The sequence below is a fragment of the Numida meleagris genome, chromosome 5 (genome assembly GCF_002078875.1).
Source record: "Numida meleagris isolate 19003 breed g44 Domestic line chromosome 5, NumMel1.0, whole genome shotgun sequence".
In the NCBI taxonomy this organism is placed as follows: Eukaryota; Metazoa; Chordata; class Aves; order Galliformes; family Numididae; genus Numida; species Numida meleagris.
The window spans coordinates 29,485,313-29,508,968 of NC_034413.1; the positions used below are offsets into that span (position 1 = coordinate 29,485,313).

General features: G+C 42.6%; 1 long non-coding RNA gene across 1 annotated transcript; it reads left to right on the forward strand.

The window, feature by feature from the left end:
* LOC110399808 lies at nucleotides 282-20,895 on the forward strand. The gene is made up of 6 exons (XR_002439418.1): nucleotides 282-1,054; nucleotides 1,292-1,357; nucleotides 1,496-1,620; nucleotides 6,982-9,538; nucleotides 17,418-17,534; nucleotides 18,885-20,895. It is a non-coding gene; the product is annotated as an uncharacterized LOC110399808 (long non-coding RNA).

A 23,656-nucleotide genomic window follows, 5' to 3' on the forward strand; every position in this document is an offset into this window, starting at 1 on the left:
TGAGGAGAAACAAACTAATTTACTAAATAAAATATCGGAATGCAAAACAACACACTATAATACAATATAATTACAATTTAAGGTGATAAATCCAATACAGAGAGAGAGAATGTCCCAAAAATCAAGGTAGGCCTTACTCTACTACCGACGATAAGACGGCTGGAGAGCGAGGTGCTGCCAAGATGAGAGACGGCGGAAAAAGGGACGAGGTCTCGTGATCTGCAAGTTTTTATACTGCGAGCTTTTATCTTTTCCCTCCGGCTGGAAATGGTAACATAGGAGCAAAGTACCGTGGGGACTGTAGTAGTCCTCTTCTGAGAACCAGGTATATCCACTACATGATGTTATGATGTGGAATACCAATAACCGAAAATCACAAAACCATGACAGTTGGCTAGGTGTGCTGGTACAAAAAGGGAAAGGTCAGCTGCTGTAAGTGCCCTGGCAAGAAGGGATAGGGGGAGCAAGGGGGGAGACCTGTGTTCTGGCAGAAGGAGATCATCCAGAGGCTATGAGGGAGAATGATCCATTGAAGTCATTCTCCTTAAATGAGTGTAGTACTTCTCTGCTCATGGAAAAAAAGGCTATTGTGTTGATGTGGGATGCTGATGCGGATGGTGATTCAGAGTGGGAAGTTGTGGAAGTGCTCTGAAGAATCCTCTGGATGAGCCAGTACCTGTAGTGATGGCAAAGAAGGCCTCGGGATTTTGCCTCCCTCCACGGAGGTTAGTCTGTGAAAAATTCAGATTTGTAATTGAGTTCTATTTTGATCCTTTCTGAAGATGTCTCATACAACCTTTTCTCAAAATTTGAGCTCATAAACTCCAGCCAAGGCAATTTTCTTGTCTAAACAGTCTGTTTTTATGATTGCATTCATTATAGTTTAAGAATTGTCATGTTTGGAGAGAGCAGGATCCAAATCTCACGGGCTCCTTCCTTTGGCATTGTTTAGGAGAGATGCTTATGGAAGACCATAGGAATGGAGCACCCTCAGAGTGAAGGACCTTGGCATTCCCTTCTGTTGATCAGTGCTTCAGAAACTTCTGGAGCTGAAGTAAGCACCCAAACCAAACTGTCATTTGAATCAAGTGACATTTTCTCCATTAATTTGCCTAGTCTTTTTCTGAACCCAGTTGTACTCCTGGCCACCATACTATTCCGTAGCAGCAAGTTCCATACTTTAATGTTTGTACTGATTAACACAAGCCTTAACAGATTCAGGAGGCTGAAGACTACTTGTCCCAAAGGCTGTCCAGCTCCTCAGTTTTATCAGTCACTTGTCTGTGTGCAGGTGGTGTGAGTGGCGAGCCACAAAGTTGTTGACACTTCATGTACCCAAGGAGCAGCCAAGGTCCAGGTAAGAGTGAGCGTACATCGCCCTGCTAGTCTGAGCCTAAATCTCTGCCACCGGCCCTGATATTTTTTTCATTTCTTCCCAGATTATAATCTTCCTGAGCAAAGATGCATCATTCAGTCTTTGTCTGTGTTTTAATAGATACACGTGGCCCTGCCTGAACAGAGAAATATAGAGAGAGGAAAAAACACTGTGTTTGGTCTGTCAGGCAGACACTGGATATTTTGCTACCCTAATCATCAGAGTCGCAAGTTTCTTTGGAGCATGTAAGTACTGAATTACCATGCAGCTCCAAGGGGAAAATTTTGCCCTTTGATTGTTTTCCAAAGAAATGTTCTCAATTTCTTTTCTGCCAAATTTGTATTACAGATCATACTAGCAAATTTTCCCAAGCCTTATTGACCTCCTCCCTTCTTCACAGTAGTAAAAGAAATTTCACTCATCACTGAGAGATATTGAAGATTGCTAAAATTTGCTGATTTAGGAACTTAGTGAATGAAACAAGCAGACAAAAATGTAGATACTGCCTTGCAGAATGTGCTTAGATCCGTTGGTAAGAAAAATAGAACTTGCGATGTTTCTACTATTTCACAGCACATTAGTAACTCGCCTGCAAAGGTGTTATTAAATAGGGGGTCTGGGATACTGCCTTATCTCAAGGCCAGAACTGTTCCTGCTGCACTGGAGTGGACTGATTTGAGGAGGTCTTTTTTTTTGTTTTTTTTTCTCTCATCCCTTCTGTCCGTAAATCGGGGTTTGGTTTTAACAAATCAACATAAAAGTGATGCTTACTGTGTTGCATTGAGTAATTTGATTGGAGTTGAGTTCTCAGTGTTCACTGCTCCTAAATCATTTGTAAGCAGCTGAGCGCGTCTGCCAAGTCTTTAGTCTGAGTAAGGATTTGGGGTTTGTTTGTTTTCTGAATGAGCAAGGTGAGGCTAAGCAAGCTGTACTGTACTTCCTTACGATTCACATTCACAGTCATATGTAATTATCACGTGACAATGCTGCCACTAACACAATTTTTCACTTTTTGGATAAAAGCAGGGTTTGGATTTTGTGTTATTTTTGCTTTGAGATCATTCCACCCTTTTTTTTTTTTTTTTTTTTTTCTTTTTTGAGATGTCACATTTCAATTTAACAAATTGCCGGTTCAGGCAGCGCCAGTGCCCCAGAAGTCATTTCCAATGATGTACTGTAAAAGCAGGACCGATACAGATCTCTTGACTACATTTCAAAGACCTACCTTTGGATTGCAGAATTGCAGATGAGACTTCAGTTCTACAGAGAGATACTCATTTGCCACCAAATACTTCTGCTTTTTTTTCTTCTACTCCAATTTTTTTTGTGAGTGATACAGATACAGGGGCTGATATTCTATGGAAGTTAAATTAATTATCCAATTGAATTCAGTTGCTGTCAGTGCCAGTATTTCTGTGAAATGATTGTGTAGGGCAACATGAAGGTCTGTGTTATATGTAACACTTTTTGGATATTGTCTCTCAAACATAAAGAATGAGACTAATTTTTTAAGACCTTAATCTCCAGGCTGGCTTCTTACTCTGGCAGAATGCTTCTTGATCTCAATGGGTATATTTACCTTGGTGTGACTCAAGTGTAACAGAGGCATGCTTGGGCATGGATAGCAGCAGCCTGCCCTGAGCTGGGTGCAGGGAGGCATGGTCCAGTGCTCAGGAACCAGAGAACCAGGCTGAGCCCCTGTGTATCTCCTCAGCACCACTGCCTGCACCCTCGCTGTGTGGGACAGGCACGGGTACTTCCACACAGCAGTGAACTCTCACATCCATGGGAGGGTTTCTGTGAGTAAATACAGAACTATGAGCGTGAGGCTGTTGGTCCCAAAGCAGGAATGTGGATCTGTTTGCAAATCCTTGTGCTGTGCTCCTGTCAGGTTAAACATGCATGTGTTTTACCTTATTGAGAAACATTGTGATTTAGATGCATGCACATTATTCCTGAGCTCTCTGTCAACAATCAAAAATAAGCTTTTGAATTTATTAGTTCGTTGTCTTACACCTATCTTAAATCATTATCATATAATAAGAACTCTCTATGGTGCATTGTCAATAAAACCTAATATTGAGAAGATTACTGATCATCTAGTGCAAATGGAGAGCACTGTAAATGATTTAGAGAATACGTGTCAAACGTTAAAGCTATCTAATACCTCCTAAAGTAGGTTGATACTCATAAATCTAAGGTAAATGACCTGTAAAACCACTTAAGAAGAAATAATACGCATTTAATCAGGCTCCCAAAGAAAAGGCTAGGTAGAAGAGAAATTCATAACTCTTCTAATTTGATATGTTGTTGATAGGAAATGCAAACCCACATTTGATAAGTAATTTTGGTTACCTAAAACTATAATTGTAATAGCACTAAATTATGATCTCATTGAAAAAAAATAAAAGACCAAAGGGCATCTCTTTTATGGTTAAGTGAGCTCTCATTTTTCCAGATTCAGCACTGTGTATATCAGATGGAGATAAAAGAGGTATTCATTAGAATTACTGTTTTGCTAGATCACAGATGGGGCGGTGTGCTGGATTGGTTTCTCTTGGTTTGGCTGTTCCTGTTCACAGGTAGAATGGATAGGCTTGTTTAACGCTTGTTCGTGGGAGGAGCAAGGCTTTTGTTAGGGACAGGCTGCTTAAAATGATAGTGGAACAAACTCTGTGTTGTTGCGTAGCTGAGTTGTAACTTATATGAACTTGGTCTAGTGATTTCAGTGTATCTTCTGCATTGAATCCTGAATAAAATTCTTTCCTTTTCTACTTTTTCTCTTCAGATCCATTTGGAAGGTGAATAAGTGTAGGTAGTGGAAAAATTAGGTCTTGATTTTCATTTCCAAAGTTCTGATACTTCAGTTCTCAGGCAGAACTTCCATTTTGTTCAGTAGGTTTTTAAGTCCACTTGTTAATTCTTGTTCATCCTCTTGGCTTTATGATTGCTCAGAGCTCAGCATCACTGCCAGCATTTATTAGACTTTGATGCAGAGCTTTTCTTGAAGCAATTGCAATAGTATATTTAGCCATGGAGAAATCTTTTCAAAGAGAAGTGTGCTGTGACTCATGTGACTCTGCTGTTGCTCTGTTGACCCGAGCAGACTTACTCATCGTTTACATAGTGGCAGACAAGATTAGATTCTGGCTCAATGCCTTGTTTTCTTTGATCCAATAAATGTGCAACTTGAAAATGCTTTTTACTCCAATTCTCCTTTTCTTTTTTTTTTCCTTCTTTTTCACCCTTTTTTCTTATTTTTGGATAAAATAGATATGCAACTTCCTTTCCCTTATGAAAAACAAGGACACACATACTGCTTGGATTGGAATTAGTGAATGAAATGCAAATGCATCTGATCCATTTATAACTCATACTGCAAAAATAACCAGAGTATAACATAGTTGTGGCCAAACTGTGTTACTACCTGCTTTATTCTCAGTTGCTATCTCAGAGGGGCAAACATACTCGTGAGCCACTGCTGTGCGGTGGCTGTAGTCACGTCATGTTGTACAGTGGTGTTTGAAATTGTTGTTTTTGTAATAGGAATGCATCCTTGGTAGTAAATTTCTGTTAGCTGCGAATTTTTGAGATACTGAAGTCTGTCTGAAAGAAAGCTTACTGATTTACTTTCTGCTTTCCCTTCAGCTGGTATAAAGCTACAGTCATTTCACTAAAATACCAGCTAAACTGAGCATACGTTCAAGAAAGATCATTTCAGAAATCTGTCAGTCTTGAGAACATTTCTCTTCCATTTCCTGAGAATACCAGGGAATAATTGGTTTTGCTACTCTGAGGCAGAGCAGCTGTTGCGTATATAAGCTGTGAGTAAGTTGTATGTGCTGCATTAGTTATTAGCTGAAAAAAATCAGAGACAGCACCTGGACTGACTGTACCTGGTGGTTGGTTGTTACGGGACCGCAGTGTCCGGCTGTCAGCAGAGAGCAGGGAGCATTCACACATGATCGAGTCTTCCTCTGAGAACTGGAAGCTGAAGCCTTCATCAGATAAATGGTTTGTGAAGGGGACAGTTGCTTGGAGATGATCAAATTTTATTTTGATGTCCGTGCTTTTTAAAGCCAGTGTTTTGGGTTGTTTATTTTTTAAACAAACACTGAGGGATGATAGAAGATGATGCCAGGTAACTAGTAGCAGATGTTATTTTGTGGTAGTTAATTTGTCGACAAGTCTGGGAGATGAGGATGGCTCATACTGACTGGAAATGGAAGGCCTCTGGAATTTGATTAGGTATTAAGTTTGCATTGTAGAACCTCAGCGGGCAGCTAAATGAGCAAACGGGACTGCAGGGCACATCTGTGACTTATGTCAGCTGCAGAACCTCCATCGAGGGGGCTCCAGAAGGGCTGGTGCTGGCTGAGGACCTGCCCCCCTCCTCACTCAGGTTAGAGATGGGAGAGACCCTCATTCCTCACTTATAAGCACTCAAATCACACACACACATACATTCCTCTGTTAGAATTAAATTAAAATCTCACTAATTTGGAGGCATACCTATCACGTTCTCTTCTAGGAAGAAGCCATTATTTCTTCTTTTATTCTCTTTCGCTTGAATCCCAAGCTATCAATGGCTTTCAAAGAAAAAGGAGTTTTTCTTTAGAAAAAAGTCTGTTCAAATTATTCATGATTTATATCAAGAAGGAACCTTTCCTCTTTCAACTAGCAAAAAGAGGGAGTTTGATCTTCCTCAAAATCATTTGAGAATCTTGTACATTTCTTTCCAGAGCTAAAACTTTCTTACAAAGCTTTGGATATGCAGCAGAATAATGACTATTACATAATTGAAGCTCAATACAATACAGTGGGGCTAATAGATGGTCTCCTGGTTCTACAGAAAATGTAACAAATCATAATAGCACTTACTGGGACTAGGCCAAGCACAAATGACAAAGCTGCTTTTGAAAGTGAGTTCTGGCCAGAAATACTCCAAGACCAAAATCATTCTCTTGACTGTCAGGGGTACATTTACTCCCTTTAATTTTCAGCCCAGATTTTATGTTGATCCTGCAAAACTGAATAAAATCAAGCCCAACAGAGCTGCGACTGCAGCTGTTACAGATGTAAATGTGATGAAGGGCATTTAGGACAAGTCTGTTTTCCTGAACGTGTTATTTTGAAATTATGCAGATTGTATGAAAAATGGCTTGATATGTCCTTATTGTGCCTCTTTAAAGGAAGAAGAGGATGCTACACTATTAAGTGGTTTATTAATGTTTCTGATCACAGTTCTTCTACTTAGAAAATAATTGTTCTATTGTGTGCTGCAAAGCTGCCTGTAAATAACTGGCAATGGAGTATAATGCCTTGTGTGCTCCATAGAGAAAATATCAAATTCAATTGATTAATCAAAAAGGACCTTCTTTGATGGAAGGAAACCTTTACAAACTTGATTAAAAATATTGAATAAACCATGAGCAATCAAAGTTCATAATCTGAACTTCTGCTCTACTTTCTTGTATAAGCTGGCTGCTGTGTAAACCTTCAAAAAGCTCATAGAGCAGAACATGAGATGTATTCTATAACAAACAACAACAGAACAGTGTATTCCAAAACCTCTGCCTTGATTTGTCTCTGCTGTACTGCTGCAGCTCCACTGTTTTTATTGGAGTCACTCAATGTTTCCACTGGAGAGACTGGTAACAAGAATCGAGCCTCAGACCTTTTTTCAGTGAGTAATCCAGAAGCATCCTCACATCCTGTCTTTTCACGGAGAGTTTTTTCCCTGTTCTGACCAGAGCTAAGAGGAAAACAGAACTCAAACAGGTGGGATTACCATATCTTTATCTTGTAATTGACACAGAGATCGTGGGCTGTATTTGACAAATGATGTGTAAAGCCATCGTGCCATTCGAAGTGAGATTCAAGTGGAAGTTAGCAAAGAAAGTGTTTGTATTTAGCAGCAGGAAAAACGTAGTGGAATGTTTCCAGGTATTTTGATGGAAAGAAAAAAACAGAAGGAAAGAATAATGGAAAACATATAGGCAAAGGGTGAACAAGAGGAACTGAAAAAACTGATCGTGGTACAGTAACCCAATGTCATTTTTAGATAGGTCACAAGGTAGAGTAACCTCAGACTAAGCATTCATAAAGCGCAAAGTGAGAGAACGTGTCTTCTGTGGCCACAGGCCTCAGATGTGCAAACCCAAGTCAGACCCTGGGCAAGGAGTTCTCCCAGGAAGCTATTGAGGGCAGCCACAGCAGAAAATGTGAGGATTCACTAGGCACCCTCTGCACTCTTGTTCTGCAGTGCCTTTCTGTATTGTCCCTTCCCTGTCCATGCTCTAAGCAGAGGTTGCAGCACAGAGCTGATGGCCATGCACCTGTCAGCACACAACCCAATCTCACAGTGGGATTCTCACAGCTGTGTTGGACAAGCAGGTGGAGTGGACAAGATGATGGCTTTCAGTTGGATGGTGGGATGGAGAGCAGAGCAGGGACACGAACGTGAGGGGACCCAGCAGAGGCTGTCAGAAGGGAGCAATTCGTAAATTCTTTAGAGTAGCACCCCTAACTCAGTCGGGAGAGAAAAAACACTGAAAGGGGTGGGTGGGTGGCTGGCAGTAAAGCCTCTGTCTCCAGCTGAGTCCTCCTTTGTCTGGAAATAAAATCAGTCCTTGGGAGCTGAGACATTTGCAGTGAAGACCCTGATCAGTCCCCAGCCTGAGTAATGCAGAAGATGCAAAACTGATTCACTGATTGGATTAAAAAAGAACATATTATTTAGGAAGCAGCCTTCCTACATGCTGTCCATCCTATGCAGCACTGCTTATCCTAAATACTCCATTCTGATAAGTCAACAGATTAAAAAGAAGAAAAGACACTTTATTAACAAACAAACAAAAAACCCACTTCTGTAGAGAGACAGATGAATGTCATGACAGATTTATACAAATTTTAAAGCCTGAACATTATCTTCCAAGGGAAAAAATCTTCTAAATACAAATTCAAAACAAAAAATGGCAGAGGAGAATCTCTGACAACGAATTGCACAGAATCACTTATTAGGCCTCTGTAAGTGATCATTTACATGAAACTTGCATTTCATCCAGTATTCAGCTCTTCCCTTTTATCTTCTGGTTCCATGTGTTTGTGGGGAGCAGTGGTCCCTCATCCTGTCTCATCTCCCTGCCTGTATTGAGACAGTAGTATGGCCCTTTTGGGTCGAAACACAGGGGAGCAGTCTGTAGGATACAATGTTGTCTGGGGTGCACAGAAATACTGGCTTCATTACACTGCATGGGTGTAACTTTTTCAGACGTTAGCAGTGGCATGTGGGCTAAATACATAAATTATTTACGTGCACTGCTATTACTAAAGCACCTAAGCAAAGTAATTCAGAACTAGTCCCATGAATCTGTGGCATCACTGAAGTTATTACACTGTAAATTCAGCTTCATATCCTGAATTTCTGCTGAGATGTTGCACGCCTGGCATGTAAAGCCGTCTCTTGCCCTGCTCCAAGGAGTGGCCTGCTCAGGGAAGTTGGCCTTCCAGTTCTCTCCCTTCTCACGAGAACGTGGGTCATTGCTTCTCCCAGCCATGCTGACACCTCATGACATGTAGGGGCTGTGGGCAGAGGTATAAGCCTTGCTTTGGAGATCTCCAAAAATCCAAGTGCTTCTTTCTACATGTATCCCCGCATGGTGCATGCCCAGCTGCCCTGCCAGTCTGCAGCTCTGATTTCAGTGAGTGACAAGCAAAGGCATTTCAAATTGAAAGGAGGTATTTAAATACTGTCAAGAACAGCAGATAAAATGACCTCAAACAATCCCACATAAAGTCCTTTGTTATTTTCAAAGCACTTTCCCAGCTTGACACCTTTGCTTTTTCATATCCAATATAAAATTCAAAATGTTTTATTCCAATGCAGTCCATGAATATATAATATAAATATATCAAACCTCACACTGCCTTTTTTGTGCTGCTGCTTTGAAAAAGGACCTGAAGTAAACTCAGCATAAAGATCAAGAAAATTATTTAGACAATCCCACTTCTCAAATTTTTGTTCCCCTTTGTCTTGCTCTCGTTGAGAACAACTTCTCTCCAGCAGGCGTGCATACGGGAGGAAGGAGCTGCCTGGATCCAGAGGGTTCTGTGGACTACAGCACAGAGGTGCCTGCAGATACGTTTGCTGAGCCATTTCAGGTATCACTAGCACTGGGTACACACACAGACAGACTGGCTTTCCATTATCACCCCTAAGACCCCATCCCCCCATCATCTGCACTGCTCCTCCCCATGGCTGCTTTCCTTTACATGCGCTGCTGCTGCCATACAGCAGTTCTTGCCAATGCCTTGCCAAGCCAGAGGTTGCCTTTACACAGCCTCCCAAGGGGCAGTACCTGCTCCACTTTCCTTTGGTCCTTCCAGGTTCTGTATTGCTCCACCATGACCCTAAAAACCACTTCATCCATTCTTTTTGCTGTTGCTGTTGCTTACATTGTTAATGTTACTGGAAAGCTTAGATCCTCAGTACTTCTGCTCTCCTGCCTGGAGAATGTGGCATCCTGCTGCCACTCGCTATTTTACAAGGTTTCTTCTCAGTACATAGAAACAGCACAACAATTTCTGTGCTGTGCTCAACTCGGCACAGGTAGATCCTGTTTGTCAGGGGCAGGGGGTAGAGCTGAAGTAAAGAAAAGCAGTCCCATCTCTCAGAAGAACATCTGAGTTTGAACAGTTTGGAACAAACAGAAGTGCGAGTAAGGGAGGCAGCGGCTGGCAGTGCCTCGTGGTTTCCTGACACCATTTCTCTGGGATACAGGTAAGTAGAAATGGCTGTTGTGGTAATAGGCCTGGAAGGCTGGTATTTAATTTCTGCTTTCTTTTCTGCTAATTGCAGTGATTAAATTACTCTGAAATTACTTCAAAGTAACTGAGTACAGGTTTGGGGCCTGTGTTTACACAGAAATTGAAGTAAATCAGTTTGGAGATGTTTGGAATAGGCATACCTGGCAGCATGTGGTGGAGCGCATAGTTGGATGAATTTGCATCTTATTCAGTGTGTAAGAAAAAGTCTTAAATTGTGACTGGGAGAAGTCAAGCCAGGAACAATAAGCTTGTCTGGAGAATTCTGGTATTAGAAACTAAAGTATACGGAACCCTGTCCAAGGTAAATATTGACGTGACTCAAGATGAACTAGTAAAACGTCTAATGAAGCTGAAAATAAGGCATCTGGGATAGATGTTTATTGTTAATAATGAAACATTTGAGCAAAAGTAGCATAACGATGGTTGAGGTTATTCATAGAGAAGTCAAGCTGGGGAAACAGCATCTTCTGAAAGAAACTGACTCCAGTTATTTGTGAAACATGGAAAAAATTAGAATTGTAACGGTGCTAAAAATGTCAGTGAACAGCACACGGTCATTATGGACATTCAGAGTGGATTTTGGAGACTGAATCATACCAAGGGACAAATTACTCAGGTGTCCAGAATAACTCTATTGACTTTCACGGATTTCTCTGTATTTGCCTTTGTGTAATTGAGAGTTTACTCCCTTATGCCATATGAGGACTGAATATTAAGAGACTTGGAGAAAAAATACTGACTTTCATTCATTCCAGTGTCATTCTCTTGATGATCGAGAATAAGTCACATTAACTTCATGAGGCATTTAAGGAACATATTAGGAGCTTTTCCCTTTTGTGCAGCAGGAAAAAAAACCTTGCACAATGCTGTGAAAATAATCAGAAAAGCTCCATTAAACTGGAAATGGGAATAAATTGTCCTGCTGTATGACAAGTCTTACTCACATGTAAGTCTATGGTGTTATCGGAATGCTCTATTGTAAAATGCACTGAGCCAGGTTGTGGTGAGCCAACATTACCTTTGTGTGTTTACTCATGGTGGAGATATTGGGGAAGAGATATCAGAAATTGAAACTGTTTGCTTAGGAGTGTTCTGTAAACCAGATTTATTCTACCTCAGTAATGCAAGGCTAATGCATCAGCACAGATAACATACAAAAGATACATTTGATCTGTTCACGTGTAGCATGCCTATAGTTGTAGTGCTATTGCTGTGTTATAGCAATTCAATAAACTGTCCAGTGATTATGCATATGCAGCTGTTGAGATGGCTTAGAACTGCAATACAAAGACACTATTCTCCTGCCCAAAGGCACAGGATCGTGGGGCAAGAGGAACAGAGGCAGGGCAGGAGAAGCAGTGAGGAATGCCCAGGGAAAGCAGTGATAAGGAGAGCTGCTGTGCTGGGGTGGTGCATCCACACTTGCTCCTTGGCAGCTTCTGATGAGTGTAGGAAAACAGCAATTGTAGAGTGTGGCTCTGCTCCATCTCTCAACACCTTTATGCTAGGAAGAGGTGAGTGCTAATCTATCTTTGTCCACCAAACCATCTTTTGGAAAGCTGGGATCCAAAACAAGTTAAGACTTCAGACCTCAACGTCAGCTTCTTGGACTAGATTTAGAAAATCCACAGACAACCCATCCACTTTCTTCATCTCCTGTTTATTGATAAGGTTTCCTTTGGCTAGTCTTGCTTTTGTGGCCATGATCAAATCACAGTTACCGGTAGATTTTATTACTAACATAAACAAATAGCAAGTTATGTTGTTATTATGTTGTTATTCTCCTGAGCTTGAAAGCTGAAGCTGGGCTTAGCATCAGTAGAATCTACCAGTACTGAAGTGCAATTGAAATACAAAGGGGATGTTGGTAATATGAAACATATGTTGCTTATGTAGAGCACCGATTAAATGCTCTCTGCAGAGTACCTCAGTATGTTGATCAACCAGCAACCTCAGACAAAATTACACTAGAATCTCAAATGCTTTGAGATGCTGCACGACAGAGCAGTGACGTCCAAAGGGTGCCTCTTCCCAGCACTGTGTGCACCAGAGGGGAACGCTGACAGAAGTGGCAGATATGTACAGTACTGTTGGCTTTGCTCTCTGAAACTCATGTTCAGCAAAGGTCTACTCTGGGCATAGCAAGAAAGATTATGTTGATATAAAAATAGTTAAAAAGCAAAGACTTCTTGTTGTTATTTCCCCCCATTATTTTATCATCTTTTTTGCTCATAAAAATATCAGCTGACGAGCTCACTATCAGAAATGCAGAGCTGCTAACTAAAAGGTGTGTACCAAACCAGATACATCAATGCCTTAGTAGTGGCAGTGATAGGGTGAGATTTTTCATTCTACTTCTTTATCTTTAAAAGCCAGCCAGTATAATTGTTTTGCCATTGTAACATTTGGCATTATTCCCATATGTACAGATTGCAACATCTGCAAGTTTTAAAAATTAATATAAAGTTCCATAATTGTATAAGCGTTGCTCATTTTAATGGTCCTAAACAAGTAACTGTGCTTTGATGCAAACCAAGATGCAGCCAGGTGATACGGTGCTCTGCTTGGACCAAGCAACTGCTCGATGGGGCCAGTGTGCTCGTGTCCATGTAGCTGCTACTGTCACTGCGGCACGTGCTTTGGAAGTAGAGAAGCTGTAGTGCAAAGTCCTGCTCCCCAGCACCCAAGCTGGCAGCTCTCATGCACAAGTTTTTGGTACTGAAGAGCATCAGCATGACTGGTGTTAAGGCAAACAAGAACAAAAGGTCTGGGCCATAGGAAGATACTACACAAGTAATCACTGCTGATGTGTTCCAAGGAGCAAATCAGCGATCTTGTGTTCTCTTTTTTTTTATTGAATTCCTGTATTTCTAAGCTTGGCTTCATTTTCTTTCATTTGAAAGGTTTGAAAAGAACCCCATCTGTGGAGGTGTACTTGACTTTGCATGCATCTTACTGAAACCCACAGAAGGACCCAGTCCTTGCAGATGCAGGGGTGTGGCAAGCATAGCTCAGTGTTTCCAGGCTTATTGAAACAGTGGTTCCTTGCTTGTTTTTCTAAACAAAGGCAAAGTAGAAAAAGCTGTGAACAATACCATTTTGCCACCACCAAAACATTCTGTCGCCAAGCATCCAGCAAGCAGTTTGAGAAATGTTTCTGCCTTTCCTCCTTGCTTATAAAGCCTTTGAGAACTTTCTGACTGCAGCGTGTTTCAGCATAAGGGAAACAGAAGAAAATTCAGGCCCTACATGTCATGTGTTCAGTAATGGAGGACTGGAACAGCCAGAGACAGGTGCTTTTCCAAGCAGAATGAAAGATCTGAGCAGCTGATTCATGGTGAAGCAGCATGCTTTCAGCTGGGAAGGTTTATTGTAGCTGAACCTCCTGCCATCCCTCTCACTGATAGCTCAGATGAATCAGCATCTTGCTATTTTTATCTTAGCTGTACCAATAGAGTTTGTAATATTGTTCTGTCAGTGCTATTTATACATCATCACATGCCTGACTACTCCAGGCTGTGCTTTTTTTTTTTTCCAGTCTTAGATGATGTCATCGTGAAGTAGGCATTTGTATTGAACAAAAGCTTTCTTCAGAATAGCAACAACTAAAACTTATGACAGAATACGATACTAGGAGCCACTGAAATACCCGGATAAGCTCCCTGGTTTAAGGCAGCTCTGAGACAGGGCTTTGGTGGTTCCTGGGGAACAGCTTGTGGGGAAGTCCTGCAGCTCTCAGCGCCCACCTGACCTTTGAAACAGAGGTGTGCCGGGAGAAGTGTGCTCTGGAGCTTGGGGATTGCTCTGCAGGAGGACTTGCTAAGGGTGTCATTATTCAGGGGAGGAAGAAAGGAAAGCGAGCTCCTCCAAGATTTCCTACTGAAGCTATTCTTCATCTTTTCACTTATCCACAAACAGAGAGAATTTCTCATCTCTCTTCTCCTGCTTGAAGATGCATATCCACCTTAAATATTTTTGCCCTCTGGTGAGATTTTTACAGGGGGTCTGTGCAGTCTTGGCCAGCTCTGAAGCTTACAGCCTTGCCATGTGTGTCCTTCTGAAGCCCACTGTAAGAAGCAGTGAAAGATATACAAATGATTTGCAGAGGAAGAATTTGACATCCTTAGTTGATTGCCTATTTGTTTGCTATGTTCCAGCGAGCCTGAAATTCTTTGCTCTGTCCCTATCCCTTAGTTCATCAAATGCATTTCCAGCTGTTTATCATCATTCCATAAGGCCAGCAACATGTCAACATGAACAGCTGTGTTCTTCTGATCTGCTACTTGCATCTGAGCTTGGAGTTGTAACAGCTGAATCAGGCAAAATGTACATAGAGTTTTCCTAGAAGTTGTTCCCTGTGAGCTCTGTATGTCCTCCAGCCAACCCATGACAAACATATCACTGGGTCACAGTTGGAGGAAAAGGAAATAAAGTGTTACCCCCATGTTTGCAGTATGATGATGCTAACAAGGCAACTTATTTCAGAAGTATTTGATGATTGAGCACAATTGCCACTACCCCAGAGATAGAGCTGGAGCGATATTACGCTGTGGTTATCGGCCTCCCTTGATTTGCAGACCTCATTGGAAAACAGAGGCTCACATCCATGTGTGGAAAGCCAAGACCTGCTATAAGCAAGGCTGGGTTGTTCTGAGTGCCTTCACAGTCTGTCCTGCAGTTCGGCATGCACACAGGAACCGGCCTCTCCCAGGCAGGACAGCTCTGCTCTGGCTCTGTGGAAAAGCGGCTAAATGGCCTCTGCACTACGAGCAGTGGTCACTGCTAGATTGGGAATGACGCTTCCAAGTGCTCTGAAGTTTTAAGCTCCCTTCAATGATTCCTTTCCACAGCCTCCTTCCAAAGTCTGGCTCTGCAGAAAAACATGTCAGCATCTGATAAAGGCTCAAAACAGAAACAGGGTGGTATAAATAGATATTAAGTAAATTAGGAAGAGGTGCCAAAGCAGCGAAGCTCTAATGATAGTAGGGGCTGTGTGTGCACGTGCGGTACAGCTTCCAGCACTCACCAGTGCCAGGCTGCCAGGCAGTATTCTTAGAAACATATGCATCTGCTGTGTCACTGGCACTGCTCAGCCTTGGACAGGCTTCTGCACCTTCTTGCAGGCTCTTTAGGAAGCTTTGGTTCATGCAGAGTTTGCGCCAGAGCTTGCGCGATGCCCAACCAGGCCTGCAGCAGCCTCTCTGCGCCCAGATACAGCTGGTCAGTGCAGACAGCCATACCCCACCAGCCAGATCTTGTGGAAACTGGGGTCTACCTCTGCTGTCAGTTCAGCCAGGTTACTGTATGTTTTGTTTCTCTCCTAAACCAGATGAAACTTAGGCCAAATTCCCAGCTGATAAAAATCAGCATGAGTAAGGTGAAGTAATTTGTACCACCTGATGGTCTTTGTTAGAGCCAGAGCTGGAGAGACAGAGCACGGCATTTGTTGCTTATTCATTATTGATGCCGTTTTTCCATAAGGCCATTGAACACAAGCAAACAGGAGATAAATGGGTAAGAGCCATTCCCTGTAAGCAGTGTAACAGTGGTGGGCTCCAGGTTGAGATCCTTCCTGAAATGGCAGGTGGTTTTATGCTGGCTCTGCCCAGATAGCCCTGAGGCCCTTGCTCTGGCTCCAGCTCTTTGCTTTTCCTAGGAGGATAGCCTGCATCCTGTGAGGGAACAGCTTTGCCCTGGAGCTATGCTGGAAGTCACCCACTCTGCCCTCTGTGGGTCTAGTTTTTCACCTCCAGTTCTCCTTATCCTGCAAATTAGGACCTGATTAGCTTAAGAGTAATAAACGTTTTAGAAAATCTTTGAGATGAGAAAAGGCTAAGGTTCAGTGGTCACGGTGGTGATGGGTTGATGGTTCAACTAGATGATCTTAGAGGTCTTTTCCAACCTTAATGATTCTATGATACTGAGTCAGAGGAAGGGGGCTGACACAACATGTTGCTACTGAACTGTTCAGCTTACACGTGTATTTTGGCACCTGCGCTTTAGAGGAAGGAAACCTAGAAAGGGAGATTTAGTGGGTCTTTGTGTGATGCTGTCTTGCTCAAGTCTGTGCTGATGCAGATCGCCTCGTCCTGAATGTTTGCTGCCTTCTGCTGTGCACTGATGCCCCTCCTTGCCCTTGTGGGTACTTGATGGGGGGTGCTCTGATCCAAGGGAGAGATAATAGCTGCTCTTCTCTGAAGAGTTATTAGTCTCCTGAAATGCAGGGCAGCAGCCAAGTATGAGCACAGTGAAACCAAAGATCTTGTTTGATACTACAAAACATGGTGAAACTCTGGAGCAGTATTTTAGGGAAAGGTAGCATCTCTGTTAAACCAAGCAATGCACACTGAAAAAAGTGGGCAAGCTTTTGGGCACATGGTTCTGTGTAATTAAACTGAGCACCCTGAATGAATGGGCCTAGTAAGGGAAGCAAAAGTGAAAACAGCCATCTGTCAGCACGCTAATTGGGAGCCTCAGGTCTCAACCACTAAATGTCTTGCTTTGTTTCTGTACCAAATAGAGATAACAGTAGAAGTCCCTGGGACTGGGCACAGCTTAGTGCAATGAGACTGACTGTGTACACTCCCCTAACATGCTTCTGCGGCAGGTGAGGTGCTGCTGTGTGCACCTGGAGGAGTTTCTGTTATGGGAGCCACCATCTTCTTGTATTGTGACAGCGGGAAATTTCCTCATGACAGGGAAGAGACTTGGGGCAGGTTTGTATTGGCTGTGTGTGCTGCCTTTGCAGGAGAGCCCAGCTGCAAAGCCTGCAGTAGGGATGAGGCAGCTGAACTGGGGCTGCTGGAGTTGTGAAGATAGGATCCTTACATTACTTTGAGATGTTAGCTCTACAAATGGTACTTGAACATTATAAATATATATGTAACATGCTTAATGGTTGATTTCACAGTCACCACACACACTGGAAACATCATTAATGCAGTGCTGTAGACAGGCGTGAGTCCAAATTAAAGGCAGGAAATTCCAAGTTACTGTTCTTATGGAAACTGTGACAGCTGAATTATATGGGCTTGTTAAGGAACTAAAGATAACCCCATTCAGAATAGATAAAACCATTATGTATGCACAAGGAAACTGAATTACAATTGTAGTGAGAGCAATAAGTCTGAATGTCTTGACTGTTGTATGCAGTAAATGGGAGCTCCACTATGCTGTTATATTAATTTGGCACTTTTTATTACTTTTTATTTAGGAACAAATTTTGACATTCTTCATCTTAAAACTCCACTGGAGGTCATGAAGAGTTTGAAATCTAGAAGGATCCAGACATGGAGCTCCGCGCCTGGTTCACACAGATAGGATGAACTTGGTTGGTCTTTCTTGATCATTTCTTTTGTCATGCTCTGTTGGCAGATGTAACTATAGAGTGCATTGTAGGTTTTCTTCAGATTCAACAGGAGCAGACTGTGCAACTTACGAGCATCAACACTGGGATTCATTTATTGCTGATCATAGTTTATTTTTCTGGGACAAAAACTAAGGCAGGATTCTGGAATATAAGAGCAGTCTGGCAATGTCCATGGCACAACCTCAAGGGCCAAATACCCTTTCTGACCACAGCATGCCCCTACTCACGGCTGGGTGTCCATGGGCTGTGAACAGCTATCCCGTGGCTCTTGGGATGCCTGTTGGGATGAGGGCCCCCAATCTGGCTGCTATCAGCCATGCTGCACCATTGCAGCACCCAGGCAGTTGACTTGGTGGAGAAACCGAGGGGAGCACTTTGACCTGAGGAGAGCATCCCCAGATGACTTTGCTGTTATCTTCATTTGGAGACCACCGGAAGACCCAGTGGGGTTTGGTGTCTGCTGCTCCTACCTGATGTCCATCCCAAATGAACATCCTGGCAGCTGCTAACCCTGCTTGATGTAGGGATGCCATTTTTCAAATAGTGACTGAAGAACAATCAGCTGAAATGCTCACGTTGTTCTTACTCTTAACCTGGAGGAGCAGTCACTCGGTTGGGCTTCTGCTCTGGGCTAGGCCTGGGCTCGGCCTCAGTTCTGGCAGAAAATGGTGGCTGGATTTTCAACGGTGGCTATGGGAGAAGTTTTTCTGTGATTTTATTGCACCACCACTGCTTTACCACTAGTTCTGCTCTTCTAAGACAGTAATCAGTCCAAATTTTGTTGCCATAACGTTACATGCGTGGAAGTTGAGACATTTTGCTTCTGCTTGGGTTTAATCGGGCTCGTTTGAAATGTCATATTTAAATGAGTAAGACTTGAGGAAATCTCATCCGTAGGCTGTCAGCAGTAGCTGCTCACAGAGCTTGGCACAAGGCACCTGGGACTACCTGAGATCCCTAATTGCCACCCATAAATATCAAAATATCAGCATGTGCATGGAAGGTGAATGCAAAGGACAGAAAATAGTTTTACTCTGTGCTGTAGCATGATTCATGCTTTTAAGATCAAGATTAAAAGTCCCTGTTAGATTCCAAACTATGATTTTATTTTCATTTACATCAAAGGATTTAAGAGCCTTCAAAAGGCAGCGTTTTAAAAATAACTTAAAACATACTGTCTGGCAACACAAGCTCTGCTCAGCACAGAAGCAGCCAGGCTCTCCTCATATAAATCAAATAAGTGAAAAATCAGAATTAAAGAGATACCTTGTCCTGAATTTAACTCTGACAGCTTCTATCATATTGTTTCAGGAAAAAGACTTCATGAAGCACGTGCCCTTTCAGCCAGGACACCGCCCTGTGATAAGCCCTATGTATCAGTGAAACCGTGCTCCATGAACGTCTGTGCGAAGGTTCAGAGCCCTAATTTGAATTTTTGGGTTTGTTTGTGTTTCAAAAGCAAAGCCACTGAACTGCATCTTGAAAAACATACTCCAGCACAGGTTTCCTCCAAACACAGCCAAGGTTTGATCAAAAGGTTGTCAGGTTTGCGGCCCTTCTGACAAACCTGATGAATGTTTGCACTTGCAAAGTAAACCCCAAACCAAGGGAATTTGCATGGGCTTGCCATGGATATTTCTTTTTTCCAGTTCTTGCCAAAATCCCATCTCTGCCCTGGGACTGGGCTTTGGCAGCCGGCATTCTGCTATTTGTATTGATATACCTGCCAGCAGGCACAAAAACCAAATACCTACACCCAGACAAAATATCTGGCTGTGTTTGTAAAGCCCCAAATAAGAAGCTACGTTGTGTTTCGGTTCGATGGCAGTGCCCGTCTGTATGGATCAGGCCGCGTGGCGTTCACTTGTCCAAAACACTGAGTTAATCCCTTCTGCATGGAGAAATACATTTTAATTATGGAGCAATAAATACAGTGTCTCTTTTTGCTGGGCGCGTTTTCTATCAGCAGACAAAAGATGACATTTGTTTCGCTGATAGCCTGATGTTCCCCCACCGCCGCTGCTGAATTTCCCTTGCCCAAGGAAATTGAAAGGATCAGAGCACATCTGATGTTCCATTAATTTAAAGCGGCTGCCAGGACTTGCATATTGTAGCAGCTTTAAAGTGATTGAATTTGGATTATTTCAAACTCTGCAAAGTCCTGCCTCGCCCGGCTGAGGCATATCGAGTGACAACATAAAATATGAGCCCGGCTGAGGGATATCTGCGAGCACACACGTTCTCCCTGCGCACGCAGCCCTGCAACAGGCGGATTGGAGGCGATGGAACACGCAGCATTGGGACTGTTTTGGTTGCTCAGTGGCAGCAGCGCAGCGAGGTGGGGACACCTGGTGTCCAGCACTGAGGGGGCATGGGCCGGGGCTGCGCCAGGTGCAGTGCCTTTGGGACCAGCAGCCACGCAGCGCCGCGTGTACCTTGCAAAGGGAATAGGGGAGTTCAGCTCCAAAAGAAACGTTGGGGCTGCCAAGGCCCAATTAGACATAAACCCACAGTATTATCGCCATCCATCACTGCCCTGCTTTCAGTGACCATGCAGAAGGAGCGGCTTCCAAGTGTTGGGGTGGTTGTTGCTGTCAGAGCGGTGGGGCTCCCAAATGCAGGGCAGAACTTGGGCTCGGCGCGCTTTGGTAGAGCCCTGCCCAAAAAACCTGAAAAATCATCTGAATGAATCACAAAACGTATGTTATGTTTAGCTGTAAAAGCCATGGAGTATGTGCAGCGCTCCATTATGGGGACTGCTCGGCTTTTCATGCATTCCTAAATTACCATGTAATCTAAAACCTTGTTTTCAGCTGCTCTATATTGGAAAGTCCCTTGCAATAATCAAGATGATTACAGACTGGTGCGGAGAACAAAACGTGTTTGTGTTATTGCAACCACAAATGCAGTTTATCAGAAATTTTACCTTTTCGAGGGAAAAATAAAGATAATAATAAACTCTTTTTCCCTTGCTGGAAATATTTTAAGCGTGGAATTAATTTTGGCTGCTCTGCAACTTAAAAGCACATGGATACTCGGTGTAAAAATATGCTCCTTTCCTGCAGGGACTTGACTCTAATTGGTGTGCCAAAACTATCTCACAGAGATTTCATTGTCTTATCTACTTACATCATCTTAATGCGATTTTATTTTACTTTGTCAAAGTCATATTAATGTAAATGTGTTCTTGATAGCAAACAGAGTTCTTTTTTATGCTAAACGGGATTCAGCTGCCTCCAATAAAACAGCTTGCAATCCATTAGGCTATAACTGTAATATAGTTATTTTGTTTCTCAAATAAAGACTGTGTCAGAAAGCTGTATGAGGATTTTTGTCTTGTTTTTCCACAATAATTGCTTGGGTGGGGTCAGATTCTGATCTTTAAATGAATAGTATCGCTTGGAACAAACACTTCATATATCTTTTATCTTCCCCTCGCAATACTGTTCTGAGTTTTCTTTGAAAATGCAAAGCTACTTTTCCAGATAAGTCATCAAAATGTTTCCAAAGTATTTTAACTGCCAGATTAACTATATCTTGAATACAAAGATAGATGGTTTACATTCTTTATGCAGAAATCCTGCCAATGCATAGCAACTAGCTACAAATTAATTTCTTTTGCAACAGAGAAGGAAAAAAAAAACCTGCTTTGCTATGCAAAGCTCAAAAAGGTAAATAGATATTTAAAAAGAAAATAAGGTTACTCATTCTGAAAGGGTAATCTGTAAGCAAAGAACAGAGGATTAAACATACACTTGCTCTCTTTACAGAGTCCGTGTTCCAGCCTTCTCTTAATGTATTCAGCTAATTAAGGATTGCAGTGACCTTGTGGCAGATTTTGAAATCTAGGATATATTTTTCTTATTTTATTTTTTTAATGCTGCCTCCCCCACAGAGCTTAATACAATCTGTTTCAGGTCAAAGTCTGTTTATGTCAGCAATGTTCGTACTACACAACTAAAATGTTTTAATGCATTTATCAACTGGAAAATATTGCAAACATTTCATTTCCTTTGATACAGACACAAAAAACCCTCTGCCTTCATTGCAAATTCTTGTTCATATGAATCACTCTGAGTAATATTTGCTTTAACTTTCGTGTGGTTCTACAAACAGCCTTTATATGGCTGGACTTCAAAGCTGGTAGAAATAAAGGTTAGAAATGTGATAGGAGTAATCTATTATTAGGCATGAAACATTAAACCACTTTTAGTTATAAGCCTTAAAACCTGAATAATCTGGGTTTGTAACTTGCTGCATATTTATTGTGTTTGCAGTTACTTCGGTCGTGTAGCGTGGAGGGGCTGTTTTGAACAGAAATATTTTCCATAGGAGTACGAACCACAATTGAGTTTAATTTTTCCTAATATTTAATTTAGAGAAACTGCAGTATTATAACAGACTTCTCAGATGTCAGAGCTGAAATAGCCTGCTCGCTGTTTCTTGCAGTGTAAAATTAATCTCTTGCAGCACGCTGACCCGAAAGGCAGGTTTTAGGAAAATAGGCATGGGCTGGGGGAGGGGGGATGGGAAGAAAGATAAAATCTCGTTCTTCAAATAGCAGGGAGGAAAAACATAACACAGAGGAATGTCACAGCCTGCCATTGACATCAAATGACAAAAAATGACTCAAATGCATGCGTGTGTGAGAAGTTTATTTGACCAAAAAAAAAAAAACAAAAAAAAACGATGAGCTTTCTCCGTAGCTGCCTACCCAGCAGGAATGTTAATTGTTAAAATCCGCACTGTGGCGTTTCTTGTAAGCAAGAGTTGTGGCCGATGCACTTTGTGTTTGCCTCTTCCTCCCCTTTGTATATTTGCAGCACAAGGAATGCAGTGCTGCCCTGAAAGGAGTCAGATGGCGCAGGCAGATCTCTATAGGTTTGGGGAACTTAAAGTGCTCAGCTCATGCGAGCGGGTAGGAAAAAAACTCCACGCTGGTAACATTTTGTTCTTGATTACATTTGTGTACTAATACAGTAGATTAAAAATAAGTCCAACAGTCAAAAACACAGTTCAAGCCAAACAGGTCAGCCAGAAATAAACTATCATTTGAAATCCAGAATTTAAAATCCTCATGAGCCTGGGAAAACACAAGGGCCTGGGCCTGGCCCTGCCAGAGCCAGTGGGAATTCTACTGTCAGTAACATGAGCATCATTCCTTTTCTGTGTTGGTTTCTCTAGGTCCCGCAGTGCTCCCCGCAGCACCCGCTGGTGTTGGAGGTGCCCTGTGCAGCAGTAGCAGGGCATTCCCACAGCGTGGAAACGAGCCGCAGCTCTCATCACCACCACCATCTCGGCCACGTGAGAAACAGGCCCACAACACTGTGCAAAGTGAGTGGTAGATTTTAAGTGTGTGTGGGGAAAGCAGTGTACCTGGGCTCCCTCACTTTCCCATCTGGGTCACAGGTTTTTGAAGGATTTGGTGGCTTCCTTCACAGCTGTTTGTGGGGTGCTCCTTGGGGAAAGCAGGGGCCAGAGCCTGAAGCGTCACCTGTGCTGGGAGCAAAGGAGGGGTCCCTGCACCTGTAGAGCGATGGACCAGGTTCCCCGTGGTAACAGCCTCTGGAGGAACCACACCAGCTACTCGTTGTGTAGGGCTGGGAATTGTGCACTCAGAGGCCATTTGCTATTTATATTTTGGTCGGTGACAGGACCAGGCCACACCTACATATCTCATTCGTGTAAAAAAAGCATCAGCAACACTGTAGTCTCCACCTTTCCTTCTCCCATGCTTCTCCACCGCTCCTGGTCCTGAGCCAGCCTGGTTTAATAGGTTACACTGCAAACACTGGGACCGTGGTACTTTGCAAGGTTGCACATTCACAGGAAGCATATGTGCACAAAGCCGTAACGGTTGCAGACTAAGGAGCAACAGCCCTGGCAAGCAACTGTGAGAGATGTTGATATTGCTGGGGAAGGTGAAAACATAATTGAAACCGTTTATTCTGGGGGCATGCAGGACTGAACGAGGCGATAGTTTCGGAGCAACAAATATCTGTAACTCACTTGTCCTGGTCTTAGAGACTTTTAATTTGCTCTACAAATTTGGTTAGTTGGAGAACATGTAAACACCAAGAACA